This window comes from Lucilia sericata, unplaced genomic scaffold (genome assembly GCF_015586225.1).
Source record: "Lucilia sericata isolate MDLA Ls3-8-SP2 unplaced genomic scaffold, ASM1558622v1 Contig000336F_arrow, whole genome shotgun sequence".
In the NCBI taxonomy this organism is placed as follows: domain Eukaryota; kingdom Metazoa; phylum Arthropoda; class Insecta; order Diptera; family Calliphoridae; genus Lucilia; species Lucilia sericata.
The window spans coordinates 82,507-101,141 of NW_023994356.1; the positions used below are offsets into that span (position 1 = coordinate 82,507).

Genomic DNA, 18,635 nt, shown 5'->3' on the forward strand with positions numbered 1-18,635 from the left:
GTTACCGATTTTACCCATTTTTACCCTTTTTTACCCCCTAAACATTCGAATTTCCAAAAATCCCGTCTTAGTGGATCTATTTGGTGGGAGACCAACCCCCTGTCCAAATTTCAGCTCTTTAGCTTTAACCGTTTAGGCTGTGCGATGATGAATCAGTCAATCAGTCAGTCAGTCAGTCAGTCAGTCAGTAACGTTAGAATTTTATATATATAGATAAAATCCTATTTTCGCATTGTCTAAGCCTGTTTACATACTTATTTGTTTACAAAAATCTTATTAAAACAAACAACAAAAACAAATATCATGCAAAATACAAAAAGAAAACAGAGAAATTAAACGTTTCTGCACTCTCCTCTCTTTTTTCAAAAAGCCGTGTTGTTTACTTTTTTTGTTTTGTTTCTTGCTTTGTTTGTTTGTTTTTAATTTCAAGAATACGTACGTGTGACTATTGTTTTTATGTATTAGTAACAACTTTAAACGTTTATAGCTCCTAAAATTCTGAACCGATCTCATTAATATATATATTGTGCACATCTGTGAACAAATACCTTTAAAATGATATATTTTTTGCCAAGATCAGATGTATACTGTAAGAGTAAAAGGGGTCACAAAAATCGTCTTGCCTATTAATTATATAGATTTGCATACATGTGTATATGTATACTTCTATATATGTATTTATATCATTTTATAGTAGTTTACTTCTTTCTCATATTAATTAAAATATTCCCCATCAGAAGACAAATATACAGGTCTTGTTTATTTAGATACAAAATGTTGTGTATAGTATGTGCTGCCTGCAATTAGAAAAGATTTTGTTTTTGCTTAAAAATAAGTCTTTAATTTGCAAAGTACATCACATCATTCACTTTTATATTTTATCTGGTTTTTTATCACTTTGGATTTACATATATGTGTATCTTTTTTCTTATCTAACATACTAATTACTCTTCTATTTGGTAACTAAGTTCATCTTTAAATTTATTTTTACCTTAATATTTTAAAAGATACCTAAAATTATATAATAGAAGTTGTCCTATAATAAATTTTAATGTCAGTTTTAATTTATATAAATTAAACTTATTTGTATTGTATAATTAATTGATTAAATTAAGTATTCTGTAAGAATCTTCTATAGATGCAGGAAATAAATAAATTTTATTTAATAATTCAAATAAATAATAAGTATTATTTCTTCAGTTTTATGGTTTTGTATTTGGCATCTATTTTGTCTATTAAAAACTAAAACCGAATATTCAATTTTCCATCGTGATTCATTTTGAATTTATACAAAAAAAGGTTATTTATATACCAAGTATGCAAATGGTTTGCAGTCCACGGGTCGTATGAGTAATTTACACACACAATTTCAATGAGCATACGCTCCGTTGAAAGTTAAAAAGAAAACAAAATCACACAATTAAGACAAATTTATAAAAATCTTCAAAAACTACAAAATTACAACCTTTTGTAACATTTGTTGATGATACTCATACAATGAATATGATAAAACTGAATATTGGCAATATGACTTTAGTCACATAACTTTCTTGTGAACAAGTCAAAGTTATACTTACATGTGCATGTATATATTTTCATTCATAAAATCACAAAATATTTGATTATGCGCAATAAACGAAAAACTCCAACTACAATGAGTGAAATTGAATTCATGTAAATAGTGTCTTCAAATAAAATATTAAGAAACAGTTGATGTAGGAGCATCAATAGCAACGGATCATAAACCTGTGCACCAAACGAAATAATTAGAGAGAAACACGTGTTGAATAATAAAAAAATTCGAACATAAAATATAACAATATATTTTTACAATGACAAAGGATGCAAAATTTCAATGTCAACTTGCATATCAAAGTAATAAATAATATGATAAATTTATAAATTTCAACTGATTCCGTCTAGTTATTGGCGCAGTGACAATTTACAAGACAAATACTAGACAAAACAAATAAGTCAATATAGTCGGACATGGTAGATCGATCATATAATGTGATGATTTTATTAACCACATTTATAGCCTCTTTTAGAGCCTACATGAAAAGTAAATTGCAAAAACTAACAGAAATAACTGTGTAATTGTCAATTGACCCACCTTAATTTAAATATTTGTTTATAATTTCTAAATGATATTTATTCATATTGAAAACATACAATTGTCAAACATCAATTGTAATTGTTTATTTATTCTTGATTAACTTTATTGTTCTATTCACACACACTCATCTTACATTTAGTTAAATGATTTGCATTCTTGTACAAGTTTGTTTTAAATTACACAGATCAGCACATTTTTAACGCTGTGATCAGAGTATAGTTTGCTGAGATATCTGAAAAATCGGGACTAATAGCAAATTTTGTAGTTAGTAGAAATTTAGCGCAGCTTAATCCTGTAGAAATGTATCACTGGGTTTTAAAATTTTGTTGGCCTGTGTTAATTAAAATATCAGACTATCATATAACACACAGTGGTTAAGAATCTGATGAAATTTAAAATATAAATATGAAGATCTTTAGAAGATGTACCAAAGGAGGATCGAAAAAATTCCATCAGGACTATATATACACATGTCTTATGTGATCGGTAAGGAGAACTGAATTCATATTTATATATTCCAAACAAATTGAGTGTCCATATTTCTACAACCTAATTGAATGAGTTCTCTATTGATCTATCCTTTCCATAAGTTTTGTAGTAAACGACAACCGAGCAAGGATCTTAACAATTTTCTATACTTTTGCAGCATCACCTATCGATGTTGTCTTCTTTATACAAAGCCAAGACACAAAACATAATAATGAATTAAGTAAAAATCTAAAGAAGATTATAAACAAACAATCAAAGGAATTACAACCAAAATATAGAATTAAAGCACATGTACTGGATGAACTATTCAATTACCCAGGAGACTGGACAATACATATTTTAATACCAAAACTATTGTAACTTCAAAAGAACATGAAAACGAGTACAACTGCGAATACTAATTAACAAATGGAAATAATCAGTGACAACACAAGATGGGTGGTATTTTGTGAAGAAAGGACAAATGTTTATTAAGGTTAATTATGGAAAAACTAAATGATGAAAATCACAAAAATCGCAGATGCTTTATTTATATTGATTTGCCAATAACTACACAGAACAAAAAAATTTAAAAAATTTCGAAACCCAGATAGCAAAGTATGAATACATTTTTGTTTTTAGGATACGATATTTCAAAAACCTGTTATGAAGGAGAAATTCTGAGGCCAGATTTGAATGCTTTTCTCAATCATTTAGAGAAGTATACTTTGCAAAGCTTTGGTGTCTTGGTTAAACATTTGTTTGCCTGGGTTATAGGCAAAGATATATTTTAAATTCTTAAATTTTACTTTTATTTCTTCTACCAGCTTTTATATTTGGGACATGCATTATATGATAGTGAGACTACAATCATACATCATTTTGCATTTCTTGAAAATTCTAAATGGTTTAAGTACCCGCTGCTGCGGGCTGGAGTAGTTTTTAGGTTAGGTTACGTGGGTTGGTCGCTAGTAAGCTTGTTTACTCGGAGGCCTTGTGGCCTTATGCCCTTAGAATTGCTATTCCCTAATATTGAGAGAATGATTTCCCTCCCTTCTTTCGTTGACTACTTGGTTCGTTTGGCCTCCGTGAAAACCAGCCGGTTCTTCTAATAAAACCAATCATGTTTACTACTGACGTATCTCTGAGACAGTCCAGATCATGGAAAAGAGATCTACGAAGATAGATCATTTCTAGTATGTCACTATTCAAAAGGTAAGTTTATACAATCGGATCAAAAATATGAACTTACCGGGTTTTCTGAGTATCCATATTGTTTAAAATACTTTACTAATTCTTTTTAAACAAATTAAAACAGTATTGCCAATATCTACGAAAATCATAATAACAAAAAACAATTACAAATCTCGGAATTTAGTATTGATGCCGCCCATGAGTTGTTTCGTTTCGTTTATGATAATTTACGAATTTCAACGACAACGAATAAATCACGTACCATTACTTCATCTAATGATTCCGACCTGCCGCATACTGACTTTCATACGACAACTATTAAAGCGAACCTAGACAACTATAATCCTCGTATGAATAAACAGAAAATAATTTTAAAGAAAGCTTTATACATTTGCCCTACGGACACATGGGAGACCGGAAGCATGAAGAACAACAAAAACAAGGACTATAATGATAATGAAACATGTGTCATGTATGGTGAACAAATAACAAATGCAGCATTATCAATGACATGTGTAAGTAGTAGGGTGATCGACTCGATTTTTCAACCGGTTTTTTCTGCTTTACCAGTGTCGGTTTTTTCTTAACGTTGATTTTTCAAATATCGAATAACCCGGTTTTTTCACTTTTTAAAAACCGGGTTTGAATACTTTTATTTGCTTTGTATTCAAAGATTATTTAAATGAAATTTTTAAGTAAATAATAATACAGCTAAATTTTAAAAATATTTGAATCGAGGAACTAGTGTATATTTTTCTAAAGCTCCTTTTTTGATTTTCCTAATGAATTAAAAAAATTTATTTGATAACTGTTTGATAAAATTTTATCAATCTTAAGATTATATTCCAATTACAATAATTAATTTACGGCTGAAATTTTATGGAAGTGTTGGAATGCCTATGCAAATTTCATAAACAGGGCTTTTAAAATAAGCTAGGATTACATAGTACCTTATGTTTAACAGAAGTGTCCCACTGTTTTCCTAATTTTTTTATATTAATGAAATAATGTAAATCAGACGACTAGATCTATAGTTATAATCTTTTAAACTGTTAAAAATCATTTCGGGCCATGTTTTATTAATCAAATTTAAACATAAACATTAAGTTTTTCAAATTAAAATATATTTTTTTATTTATAATGAAAAACCGGTTAACCGGTTTTTTCTGAATTTGAAAAATATCAACCGGTTTTTTTTAAATGTCAACTATTCGAACTATTCGAAAACCGGTTTTTGGAAAATGTCGAATAATCGATCACCCTAGTAAGTAGCCGTGAGAAGAATTGCAAAAACGTATAAAATACATATAAACTTCTTCGTTTAACCCTAAAAATTTGATTTAGATATAGCAAAAGCGTTGCTTGCATTTTTCTTCAGTAATTGAGAACATATAATAAATATTCAATTAAATAAATTATCCTTTAAGACTTCAATATATGAATGTCAAGTTGACCTTACAAAAATTACCTTTACAAAATGTGATAGATAATTAAAAACTAAAGTTTTGATATAAATACATTATCTTCACACCTTTACTAAATCGCTTCTATGACCTGATACAATGTGAAGACACAATAACAAAGTTAAACATTCTTCTTTTAGAACTTTTAAATTAACAGTGAAGAAATTTATATCGCTGTTACAACATGTTTAAAGTATCACCAAGAAAGTTTGCCAATAATACACAACTCCCGAGCACAATACGCCAAAAATGTCAAATATTTTAGTGCTTTATAAGATAAAAGATGATACCAGTTCAAAGCCTTTACATCATCCTTTGGCCACACAAACCAATAACCCGCTAATAGTGACAAATGGGTAACTAAACCCTTCTGTCACTTCCATTTAGCTCAAGGTTCGAACCTTGCGTTGCATGTTCGTCCGCTACATCATTACCCTGTACATTGCTGTGTTCTGGCACCCAACACAGACTTATATTAAACAGCCTCACAATATCACTTAGAACACATCTACATTCAACGATTAGGCACAGGTGCACCGTATAACATATGTGTATTAGGGAGTCTCTAAGTTCTCTTTATGTCCCAGTCAGCCAGCAATGTAGACACCGGCACCATCTTGGATACGTCGCTAAATACTGCATACCCTTTAAACAGTTGAAGGCTCCATTCTTCCGTAATATCATTATCCTATGTTTTGAAATTCTACTAGAAATGTTATCCTGATCTTATAGATCCATTTCATATAAGATTTTTGTGTGCTTAACATGCGAAGGTTTTACCAATGTAACTCATAGCGCTTAAGCACAATCCTGACAGCTATACACACTACATAATATTCTATAGGGATCAGATATTGCAAGATATTCAAAGCATCCTGTGGTGTACATTTTACGGTGCCTGTGATGTCTTACTTTATGCCTGTGATGCACACCTTTGTGATGCCTAGATAAGTACTTCTAAATCCAGTTTATCATATCAGGCCGCAGACCGCAATTTCACGCCAATGTAATTCTTGCAAGTGTAGTAGGCGTTGAGTCTCCTTCTTAAATCTTTCCTGAGTATTTTTCTTCCATGATAATTTATTATTTAGGATGGTCGCTAAATACTTAGCTCACCTAGGCAAACTTCACTCGACACCATCTAACGTAGGAAGCCTAAAGTCATCTATATTGTTCCATCTGGTAAGGCATGCTAGTTCAGTTTACAGAAAATCCTTTTACCTACACCCACCATTACAGTTCATCCAATGCTATCTGCATGATAACACTGATTACTGATAAACATTTTTCGTTAACCAGTAATACTACATCATCCGCATAAACGACAATATTTCTACATTTGGATTCAAACTGCCTTAAAATAGCGTTAATCGCTAATAACCATAGGATGGGAGATAGTACTCCTGCCTTTGCTGTCCCTCTGATAACATTTCTCCTAACATAGTAATCCCTTAGGATTCAATTGATAATTCTAAGCATGTAGACTATCTAATTCACCAGTAAGTCTTGGATTCCAAGCTCTATCACTTCAATCGCAATGTTATTGAAAGCTCCCTTTAAATTAATTTTTGTATATTTTTATGTTAACACAATACCAACAATTAAAACTAACATACCAAATGTTGAGGAACATTGTGCTAATACAATACCAATTCTAAAATTAGCTCTGAGGAAAATTGAAAACTACAATAACAAACAACTCAAACTGCATTAAGTTAATCAAGCAAAACATGAGAATCATCAAATACAGTGGTTATTCCTTATTGATTAAGATGATACTTAATTAAGGTATTTAAGTGATAGTCAGTTGATTGTAAAGTGTATATGGCAATGAAATCAAAAGAGACTATACTATTTAAGAAAATGTATGTTGAGTGTTAAATAAATTAAATTTAAATTTTTAACTTGATTTTATACGTATTTGCCTCATTGATTTCAATATTAAATCAAATTGTGATAAAAATATCTTGATTGCATTTTAATCTTCATTGGTTAGAGGATCTTGTATAAATATTTTATGATTTCCATTCTATACACAGTTTTCAAAAGAACCAATATCTGCGGTTAGGTAAGACAAATTTTCTTCAACTAACATCAATATTTCAGCGATTGTCAGTCTTATTTCTTTATCACTTCTCTCAATCATATACAATTATCATATACGAACATCATTAAACTTTAAAAATGTTTCGCTATCATAATGAATTTTCTTCTCTTTTGTGGTTTTCGTTAGCGTTTCAGGTGTTTGCCAAGTACTTCGGTGTTACAATTCAATGGAAGACATTTATTTAGGTGAACGCTACGGCTATCGTTTATATGCTGAAGATGTTTTTAATTATATTACAGGTGGTGGTGGCATTGCATTCTCATTGCCAGTGGTTAAACTTATTTTGCAACATTATTCGTGTCCTTCAGCTACGGCGCCTGATGATATGATTTTGGGCTCTTGTTTGCATTCACTTCAATTGAAAGCTTTGCACTCGTCACAGTTTCATCAGGTAAGTTTAAATTTGCATTCGTTCATTAATATTTTATTAAACTTTAAATTTCCTTTTCATTTTAGGCTCGACCTAATGACTATCCCTTGGAGTTACTGCAGCAAGAGCCGCCAGTTTTGTTTCACAAATTTTGGCAACTTGATTCAATTGAAGTCTATAATCAATGGCTTGCCGCTGAGGACCATCAGCTGTTAGCTAAGGAAAAATATGTACATGAAAATCTCATTGATTTGGATTACAGTTCCAAAAATCGTAAACTGTTAGCCAAAACGGAACTATTGAATTTAAATGAGATTTCTGTTATTTTAGAAACTTAATTTTATCATTCCAAAGAACACCATGTTGATCTTTAATCAAGTGTTATTTGTTATCTATGTAAAGAAATAAAAAGCAAGATATTTTTCTAAATAAAAACTTTTTCTCAAAAATTATGAAAAAATGTCCCAAGGTGAGTTAAGATCTGAACAACAACTGGTATTTCTAAGACAATTATGGGCGTTAGAGTATGGGTGTTTAGTTTCAATGAAACTTATTTATGACGAATTGCATTGCTTTACTGGCATTTTGAAGCAAGTTAGGAGTTTTGAAGTTATTTTATGAAAAGGACTTTATATGAGGAGTAGACCCAATTATGAACCAATTATATAGTTTCTTTAAAAACTTTTTATTTTCATAATGGCATCGTTGGATACAAAAATCTAGTTGTATATAATGATAGAAATTGCTTCCTTTAATAATTAAGATTTTTTCACAATAATATTTTGAAATCTAAAACTGAAAATTTCTGTTTTAAACATTTGTTTGTCACCGCATGTTTACATTTTTTCCATTAGCTTTCACCATTAGCCATTTACAAATATGGTGGTCATGTTTATGCAGCCATTTGGCCATTACTTTAATTTCGATATTATTTTTGTAAAGTAGACAAAATATAAAACTGCAACTAGTGATTATTTAAATGGCTGTGGCAAATAGAGTTTTGATGGAAAATACGTGCGGGGGAATGTTTATGTGTGTGTGAGCAAAATTTTTAGAATTTTAATTTTAAAGGAACTTATTTTTAAATAGAAGTTTAGGAAACAATTTAAAACAACTTTGCATTTAAATATATGTTTTTATCTTAATTTTGTATCAGTTTTAAATCTATTAATCACTAACAGTACTTGCTGTGAGTAAAAAGCAACAAATAATGGTTATTGCTTTTAATTTGTCAACATTAAAAATGGTTCTGTTCGGTTGCAACACTGGTTGCAGCAGCATACAACTTGCATTAAAAAATCAAGATTTATTGTTTTTATGTTTTTTCATTCTAAATTGCATGAAACACATACATACATACATACATTTCATACATGCTTATGGTCGGCATGAATAATATTGTTAATTTGTCTCTAGCACTACATGTCGTATGAGTTATTCATTTCTAAAATATATTATTTATCAAGTATACGTTGTGAAGTACAATTACTGCTTTCGCCATTTGGTATTTTTTGCCAATAGGTAAATCAATCTAATTGTAGTACTCTTTGTTATACAAGTTAACAAAAAAATTAAAATATACATTTTTAAAAATAATATTAAATAAACTAATTTTTACTCTTTTTTATAAATTTAACTCTTTAATATTGGAAGTCTAATTTCATGCCGTCTTTCGACTAAATAAAATCAGCAAGCTATTACCCCTTTCAGGCACAAAACCAAACCGCTGGACTTTTTATGGATATATGTTCACCACACACTTTATTTTGACGTATATCGATCATTTTTGATGAAAAATGGAAAAAGTGTTTCTAAAGGATATCGCTGGATATTATTCTTTTAAGCATGTAGTGACATTAAATTCTAAAAGATAACGTATTTTTCTGTTGAAATTACCATTTACTGTAGCTGTGAACTCAAAATTACGCTCTAAATCGAAAAAAATGTAAAAAATCTAGGGACACCGGTGTCCCGTATACGTGAAAGAGTTAAGGAAGAGATGTTTTGTCATTCTCAATTTAAGTCACGTATGGTCATTAATTTTTGATTAAAATTTTTATAGTGTTCACAAATTAAAAAGCACCTCAAATTTGTTTAAAAGTTCATTTCAAAAACCAGACATTTAAATAAAAAATATTGCGTTCGAATAAGAACTTTTGTCAATGAAACCAAAAATAACAAAATAAACATGTTTAATATTTTGTTTACAGATCACGTGCTTTTTTAGGTCTTATTACATTTGTTTCCTTTTTAACAAAAAACTTTGAACCAAAAAAAAAAAAATCTTCTATACATAACAAGTAAGAAATTATAGTCGGACGAGGACGACCATATAATACCCTACACCTGTTACAAAAAAAATGTGATTTAGTTTTCATAATAAAGAATTTAAGTTGAATTGTACCTTGCCTCAGATATACTTAAGCCATTAATTGTTGAATAAAATTGTGGACATTTAAGTCGAATTTTGAAGGGGGCTTTGGTCAAATGAGACTCTTAAATAATGGATCGATGTTAACCATTTTCAACAGACTTTGTCTCCAGTACCATAGAAGATCGTGTGCCAAATTTCATTGAATTATCTTTAAAATTGTGACCTGTAGTATGATTACAAGGTTTACATGGACGGACGGACGGACAGACGGACGGACATAGCTAAATCGACTCAGAAAATGATTCTAAGCCGATTGGTTTACTTTCAGGTGGGTATAGGACCAATATTATTGTGCGTTACAAACATCAGCACAAACCCAATATAGTGGTGTAGGGTTTAGGTTTACAAGCCCTATTCGGGGGTTCAGTTGTATGGGGGCCAGGTGAGATAATTGACCGATGTTAACCATTTACAATAGACTTCGTCTCTGGTACCATAGAAGATCATCTGCCAAATTTTATTGAATTATCTTCAAAATTGCGACCTGTAGTTTGATAACAAGGTTTACATAGACGGACGGACAGACGAACGGAAAGATTGAGCCGCGATGGATACGAATCAGATTTTCTCCATCATAACTGGGATTTGAAATACCGTGTCCTAATGTTTAAAAACTAAATTTTTGTGGGAGTTTTTAAGACGTTATAATAGCGCCAAGACAACTTCAAATCAATCCATTAGAAAAGTATACATTCGTCTCTGGATTAAAAATTACTCTGTCTGTACAATTTCTAATCAAAACTACCAAATCATGTATATGCAACGTAAAATAGCTTTCAGTTGATTCAAGTTTTACAATTTACCAAATTTGTCTATATCATTTGTCAATTCTTTCAACATGTTTAACACAAATGGACTTTTGGGTCTTGAAATAACTGTTTAAAGGTATACCTGATTAATAAAAATATCCTTTTTGGAAATATATAATTATTATTCTTACGAATAGAAAATAACGCTGTTTTTAAATGGAGGTATTAACTACAGTATTCCATTGACAATGCTTTTGTGTATGTTTTACCAAATAATGTGCTTTAAGTTCATGGTTTCTTGGCTACACACACCCAAAAAAGAGAGCGTAAAATAAACCAAAAAATCCTATTACAATAAATAATACAGTCTGTTAAGGTTAAATACTTTTTAACTTAAGTGACTATTAATAAAAGTATTGACATTTTTCTTTAACAATAACAAAAAAAGGACAGTTTTTCCTTTAGTATACAAAGTATTTATTTGTGTACTTATTGAACAAGTTAATACTTGTGCTTCTACTTTTCATCATCATTAATCACCGTTAATAAACTCGTGTAATAAGAATTACAAGTGTTTAAACAGGATTCAAGATAAGAGTCAACCTACAACATTTAATATATGTATGTAATGAGGTTTACCTTGGAAAAATAAGTGAAAATAAATATTTCATTACTTATAAAATATTTCAGAACAAAATTTGTCATTAATATACGATGGGTTTTTGTAGTTTTGAGCTTTATAGAAGAACGTTTGCTGCAAGAACCACAATACGAAATAACTTCATCTTTAGTAGGTCTGTTTTTGGGTTTACTCGATTAACATTTTGAATAACACATATACATTTAACTAAATATAAATAAATAAAAGATTAAACTGGATAAACTCGTATCTCATTGCAATCGTTTTAGTAGATAAAAATATTTCAAATGTAAAACATTTTCGAGCACGACGTATACGCGACGTTATAAATTAAGTATACGTGGTGGTGTATTACAGTAAGGTTCACTATAAAATAAAAACAATGTCATTTGTGGGTTTTAAAAATGTTAATTCTTCAAAAGATGAAGATTTAAACATATCAGCAAAATGTATACAAATAGAGACAATCGTACAACTTAAACTAAACACCTACATATCGTCACCTGAAATGCAAAAAATGCTACGAAAAGTAAAAGCTATAATTTCTCAAAAAATTGCTTGTGACAAGCCAAAAATTGGACTTTATTCGAAGCACTATAGTCGCGTACTATGTTTACATAAAGTTTCTTCTACATTTTGTTAAAATCTCCAGAAAGATCATATGTGTGTAAATTTGTGTGCCATCACCCACTGGTGAGTTATATGATGGAAAAGTCGTGAGGACGATTTTTTTGAACTTTAAAAAAATTTTTTTTTCCCTGGAAATCGACGTACCATCGTTTTAATAAAAGTATTATACACCAGATCAAAACTGAAGTAAATGCGCGTAGTTTGAGATATGTCTCGATGATGTGCTTGAAATAGAATGGATATAGGAGGATGACAAAACGTGAAACTTTTGAAATGAAACGAGAGCTAACGTTCGGCGTATTAGTACACTTCGACCTAATTACTCTGGTTTCCTAAACCGAACCACTTTGTCGCACGAATATAGGAATCTATCTTTCGGACTTCGACCTCCGAGAGATCCAAGTCAGGCAAGAAGTAGCTATCTAGCGGACTCATTCTATGATCTGCTAGGGCGGGACAATAACAGAGGAAGTGAGTTATACTCTTGCTCTTCATCCTGGCAGCTCCTGCAGAAATCATTACTGGATAAGTTAAGTCTTCTTGCATGGAGACCAAAGGGCCAGTTACCACTGCCGTTAAATTCCGTAGATTAACTCTCGGAATATGAAGAAGGGCTTGGGATCTTTGTGGGTTGAATGATGGCCACCACATGACCTTCACCTGTCTGCAGTTGGCCTCAGTCGACCATCTGCATTGCGCAAGCTCATATAGTTTTTCAGGTATAGAGCATTTGCAGGTTGAAAGCGGTATGCCGACGAAAGGTTCGATGTGCTCTCTTGCAAGTAAGGAAACCAACTTGGCAAAAGAATTCGCAATGGTATTACCAGGAATTTGTTGTTGTTGGAATGTTTCGCCATCTCATTAAGGGATGCCCGGCATTCTAGGATTAAGTTTGATGTTGTGTAGACACCACTTAGAACCTCGAAGGCTGCCTGGCTATCGGTATATATTCAAATATTAACACCGTATATTCGGTAAAACCACAGGCAGTATGCTGCCCATTTTATATCTGACAGTTTATCCTGAAGAACGCTACATTGGTCAGGAAGCCAATTGAGAATGGTAGAGTGACCTGACTGAATCATATGCCACATACGAGTTGTGTTGAGTCTAATAGCCGCGTTAAGGGCAACCTCTTGGGTCTTTAGACCAAAAGGTAGCCATCCCATCATGACAAAGGGAGCCCTTGATGGGGTGGTGTTATCAGCAGAGCTGATGTACGAAGGATTCCTTCAAAGCTTTTACGGTATCAGTTTTTTGAACAAACTTCCACCAGACTAGTGCAACACATAATAATATGGGCTTAACTTCCATGTCAAAGAGCCATTTGGTATTATTGGGGTTTATTTCTCATGACTTACCTATTGCTCTCTTACACGAGTATAAGGACGCAGCCGCTTTTGACACCGTAGATTGATTGAGTGTTCAAATGCCATGATAGTTTTGAATCCAGGATTACTCCCAGATATTTGGCCTTATCAGATAACTTCAATTCTATCCCATTTAATCGTGAAAGAGCGAAGATGGGTACCTTGTACTTCTTAGTAAAGAGAACAAGTTCCGTTTTCGATGGATTTACACCAAGGCCACTACTTGTGCTACATATACTGAGTGACTTGAGTGCAATCTCCATCCTTTGCGATATAGTATCCAGGTATTTGACAGATACTACTATAGACACATCGTCCGCATGAGAAGTGGGTTCAACGCTGGGTCAACAATCTCTTGATGAAAGATGTAATTGGTTGGTTTGTACCTAAACGATTTAGAGCCATTATTATCGACTCGGGGTGAACATTGTTAAAAGTCCTCACGAAGTCCAAATGTAAAACATTTGGACTTCGACAAGTGTATATTCCACTTGCGCTAGGGTATTTTGAATATGACATACTAGGGAGTGTAGTGCAGTCACAACAGATTTCCCCTTCATATAGGCATGCTGAGACGCTGGTAGAAGGTCAGGTTTGATATGCATTCTGAGATGTAGATCAATTATTCTTTCCAGCGTTTTAAGAAGAAAGGAAGATATACTAATTGGTCTAAAATCCTTTGGCTTCGTGTGAGAGGTCTTTCCTCCCTTGGAAATGAAGACCACTGTGCACTTGGTCTTAGGTTCGGGTATATAAGACCATGTTAGCCAAGGCATGAGATGAACACCGTTAGAACCCGTTGATTTGTAGGGGTCGAACTGTTTATCGCTTAGTTGATCCTATCTTCACTTATGTATTAACTGGGAGATTTATAAAATGCATATCAGTCCCGTTTTCCGGGGATTGACAGCTTGGATAGTGAGTGGCCATTAAAAGCTTTCTCGGCTACCAATAGTACTAACCTTGGTACAAATCCAAATCGGAAGACACCGATATTGGTCATATATAAGTCGTAGTGTTGTGAGTACGACAGCGAACTAACGAACAAAAATAAGGTATTAGGCGTAAAAGTAAAAGTTTAAATGCTAATGAAAAAGCGTTTTTTTTATTTTTAGTCTTTTAATCTCTCAGAAAAGACCTGTATATTTGTCTTCTAGAGAAGAATATTTTAATTAAAATGAGACTAGCAGAAAATAATACAAAAAGATATATACGAAGATATAACCAAAGGCACTACTTACTTATATACATATGTTCTTATTATAACCTACACCACTTTAGTGGGGAGGGTATTGGGTTTGTACTGATGTTTGTAACGCACAATAATATTGGTCCTATACCTTAAAGTATACCAACCGGCTTAGAATCATTTTCTGAGTCGATTATTATTTCACCTAGCCCTCATGCAACTGAACCCCTGGCTTGTAAACCTTGTAATCAAACTACAGGTCGCAATTTTGAATATAATTCAATGAAATTTGGCACACGATCTTTTATGGTACCAGAGACGAAGTCTATTGAAAATAGTTAACATCGGTCTATTATCTCACCTAGCCCCCATACAACTAAACCTCCGAATAGGGCTTGTAAACTTTGTAATCAAACTACAGGTCGCAATTTTGAAGATATTTCAATGAAATTTGGCACACGATCTTCTATGGTACCGGAGACGAAGCCTGTTGAAAATGGTTAATATCGGTCCATTATTTCACCTAGCCCCTATACAACTGAACCTGACGAATAGGTCTTTTAAGTTCATAATTATGTTTAATATACTCGTATCTCGACAAAAAGCTGCAAAAACAAGTTCTATATTAGCCTTGATGGCCCTCATGAATTTTTTAATTATAAGGTCTCATTTGACCATAGCCCCTATTCAAAGCCCCCTTCAAAATTCGACTTAAATGTCCACAATTTTATTCGACAATAAATGGCTTAAGTATATCTGATGCAAGGTACAATTCAACTTAAATGCTTTATTATGAAAACTAAATCACATTTTTTTTGTAACAGGTGTAGGGTATTATATGGTCGGCATCGCCCGACTATAATTTCTTACATGTCTATGTAAGTGCTTGTTTGCAGATACAAAACAAACACTTCCAATACAAAAAGATATATACGAAGATATAACCAAATGCACTATTTACTCATATACATATGTACTTATCTATGTAAGTGTTTGTTTGCAGATGTGCTAAAATTCTAGAACAGGTGTTTATTTGTCAGTTTGTCTCTTTTAATGTAATTTTTACTCACTATAGGATAAGAATTTCAAATGTAAGAAGAGGAAAAAGAATTAGATATAACAAGAAGAGTAGATAAACATGAAGAAAACTTCTGCGGTTGTTTGTACACAGAAAAAATTATCGGTAGTTTATTTTCAATTAACATGTTTTTCTCTTTATTTAACTTTTATTTAAACAATTTTTTAATTGTCATAATTATCTCATTGTTTTGATCCTAAGTATACAAATTTGATTAAACTTTTAATTGAATCAATAAATTTTTTAATTGGCTGAAAAAGTTTTTCCAGCCTACTTTTTTATTTTGGTTTGATATTTTATTTAAATAATTTCATTATTTATAATGTTTATAATTATTTATAATGTTTATAATTCTCGAATAGTCCATAATATTTTAGGCATAAGAAGTTAAAATTTCATAAATATTTTAAAATTTATAAATCACTTTATTTGCTCAAATGTGACAATAAAGAGATATTTTTGATAGTGCTTAACGCATTGTTAAAGGTAAAGTAATCCTTTAATGTTGTAAGCATTCAATTAATGCTTTGATTGTTTCAATCATCGACTTAATTGATTTTTAATACATTTTTAACCAAACTGTTCAATTCATTTGATTAATAAACTAATTAAAATGTAAGTTTTATTTCATTAAATATTTAAATTATCCAATTAATGAATTAACTAATTTTAAAATTTGAATTTAATTACTGATGTTAATTGTTTTGATTATTTCTTTAATTGGAAAAAAAATATTTTTTTACAAATTTCATAATTGATATCATCATTTTGTTGATAGGTGCAAAACTTGCTTGATACAATAAATTTGATAATTAAAACACATTTTCAGTTTTTTCTGTGTATATCTACTTATTTACGATTTTGTTGATTATTCCCTTCAACATATAGTTGCTGAATGTCTGCTTTACTTTAATGCGGATTTTTTTCAAATTAATGTTTTATTTTAACAAATTTAAATTAAACTTAGCATCGTTTGTGTCATGTAAACTAGTTTTTGAGGTTTTATTTAACTGAATTTACAATCTGTTAAATAAACTTTGAAATAAGAATAAATAAAATTACTTAAATCCTTATGTTGCTTATTAATGTTATCTTTGTATTGACAATTTTATTCGGTTATAACTTAATCATAATGAATTTTTGTATTAAATATAGTTTCAAAATATTATATAATTAAACACCATAAAAACCTTAATACTAAAAGCTTTTCATTACTAAATCATTAAAAGTAAAACGAGAACGTATGAAGCGTATACTTAATTTATTTATCTATATTAACACGTATGTATACGTCGTGTCAGTCAGATAGAATATCAATAATTAAGAAAATACGATAACCTGCTAATGTTGACAATCAGTTAATAATTAAGCAGTAATTTACACATATAAACATAAACTCACGTACTACTATTGTAGGGTACAATAACAAACTTTATGTGTAAAACCATAAACAAACCAACAAAATTTAAACTAATTTGTCATTCTAATTCCTGCAGCAAGTGTCGTTCGACACCACAGCAATAAAAAAAAAACAAATAAATAAGTTTTCATGGCGGATGTAATTCGTTGCAAAAACTGTTTGTATTGACAGCAATATTAACAACTATAATTTATTAATGCGAAACTTTTGCTTAATACTTTATAAAAAAGTTGGAGGAATAATAGAAAATATGATTAAAATTTTGTCAAGGCTGCACTACTGCATTTATGCGGAATTACAAATATTTAGCTCTTATAAATTTTATAAAAATGTCTACTAATATTGTATTTTTTATTAGTCCAATATGGAAAAACCATGAACAATTTAACTAGACTCGTCTAATTTCAATGTATTTAAAAAAGTTGTTGAATTGTTAAGAATTCCTCCACAACAATGTTGCTAAAATTCGAATCTGGTTTTTGAGTTATAATTTTAATTTTTGTGTACTTACAGTGCAGAAATAGCAATAAATTTTGCAGTCGAAACGTTATCCTTTAAGTTCAGGCCCTAACAAGGTCTGAAACGAAAAGACGACCACCTCCGCAACAACGTCGATGAAATTGAATTTACTCATTCAGTGTGTAACATTAAAAAATGCTTATCTGAAACTGAGCAAAGTATATATACACTTATATTCCGGATACTTATCAAATTCTTAGTCGATTTAGCTATGTCCATCTGTTTGTCTGCTAAAATACGCTCACGTTAGAACTAAAAAAAATCAACCAAATTCACCGAAAATATTCATTGTTGGTATCGAAAATCAGCCAAGTTTGTTTACAACGGAAAAAGGTAGTTAGTTAGTTAGTTAGTAGTTAGTTGTAGTTAGTTAGTTAGTTAGTTAGTTAGTTAGTAGTTAGTTAGTTAGTTAGTTAGTTAGTTAGTTAGTTAGTTAGTTAGTTAGTTAGTTAGTTAGTTAGTTAGTTAGTTAGTTAGTTAGTTAGTTAGTTAGTTAGTTAGTTAGTTAGTTAGTTAGTTAGTTAGTTAGTTAGTTAGTTAGTTAGTTAGTTAGTTAGTTAGTTAGTTAGTTAGTTAGTTAGTTAGTTAGTTAGTTAGTTAGTTAGTAGTTAGTTAGTTAGTTAGTTAGTTAGTTAGTTAGTTAGTTAGTTAGTTAGTTAGTTAGTTAGTTAGTTAGTTAGTTAGTTAGTTAGTTAGTTAGTTAGTTAGTTAGTTAGTTAGTTAGTTAGTTAGTTAGTTAGTTAGTTAGTTAGTTAGTTAGTTAGTTAGTTAGTTAGTTAGTTAGTTAGTTAGTTAGTTAGTTAGTTAGTTAGTTAGTTAGTTAGTTAGTTAGTTAGTTAGTTAGTTAGTTAGTTAGTTAGTTAGTTAGTTAGTTAGTTAGTTAGTTAG

The 18,635-nt window shown here is 30.9% G+C and overlaps 1 pseudogene; it reads left to right on the forward strand.

Moving 5' to 3' along the window:
• LOC119603784 overlaps window positions 1–8,056 on the forward strand; it is a 34,444-nt pseudogene extending 26,388 nt beyond the window's left edge.
• Window positions 8,057–18,635: the final 10,579 nt, after the last annotated feature.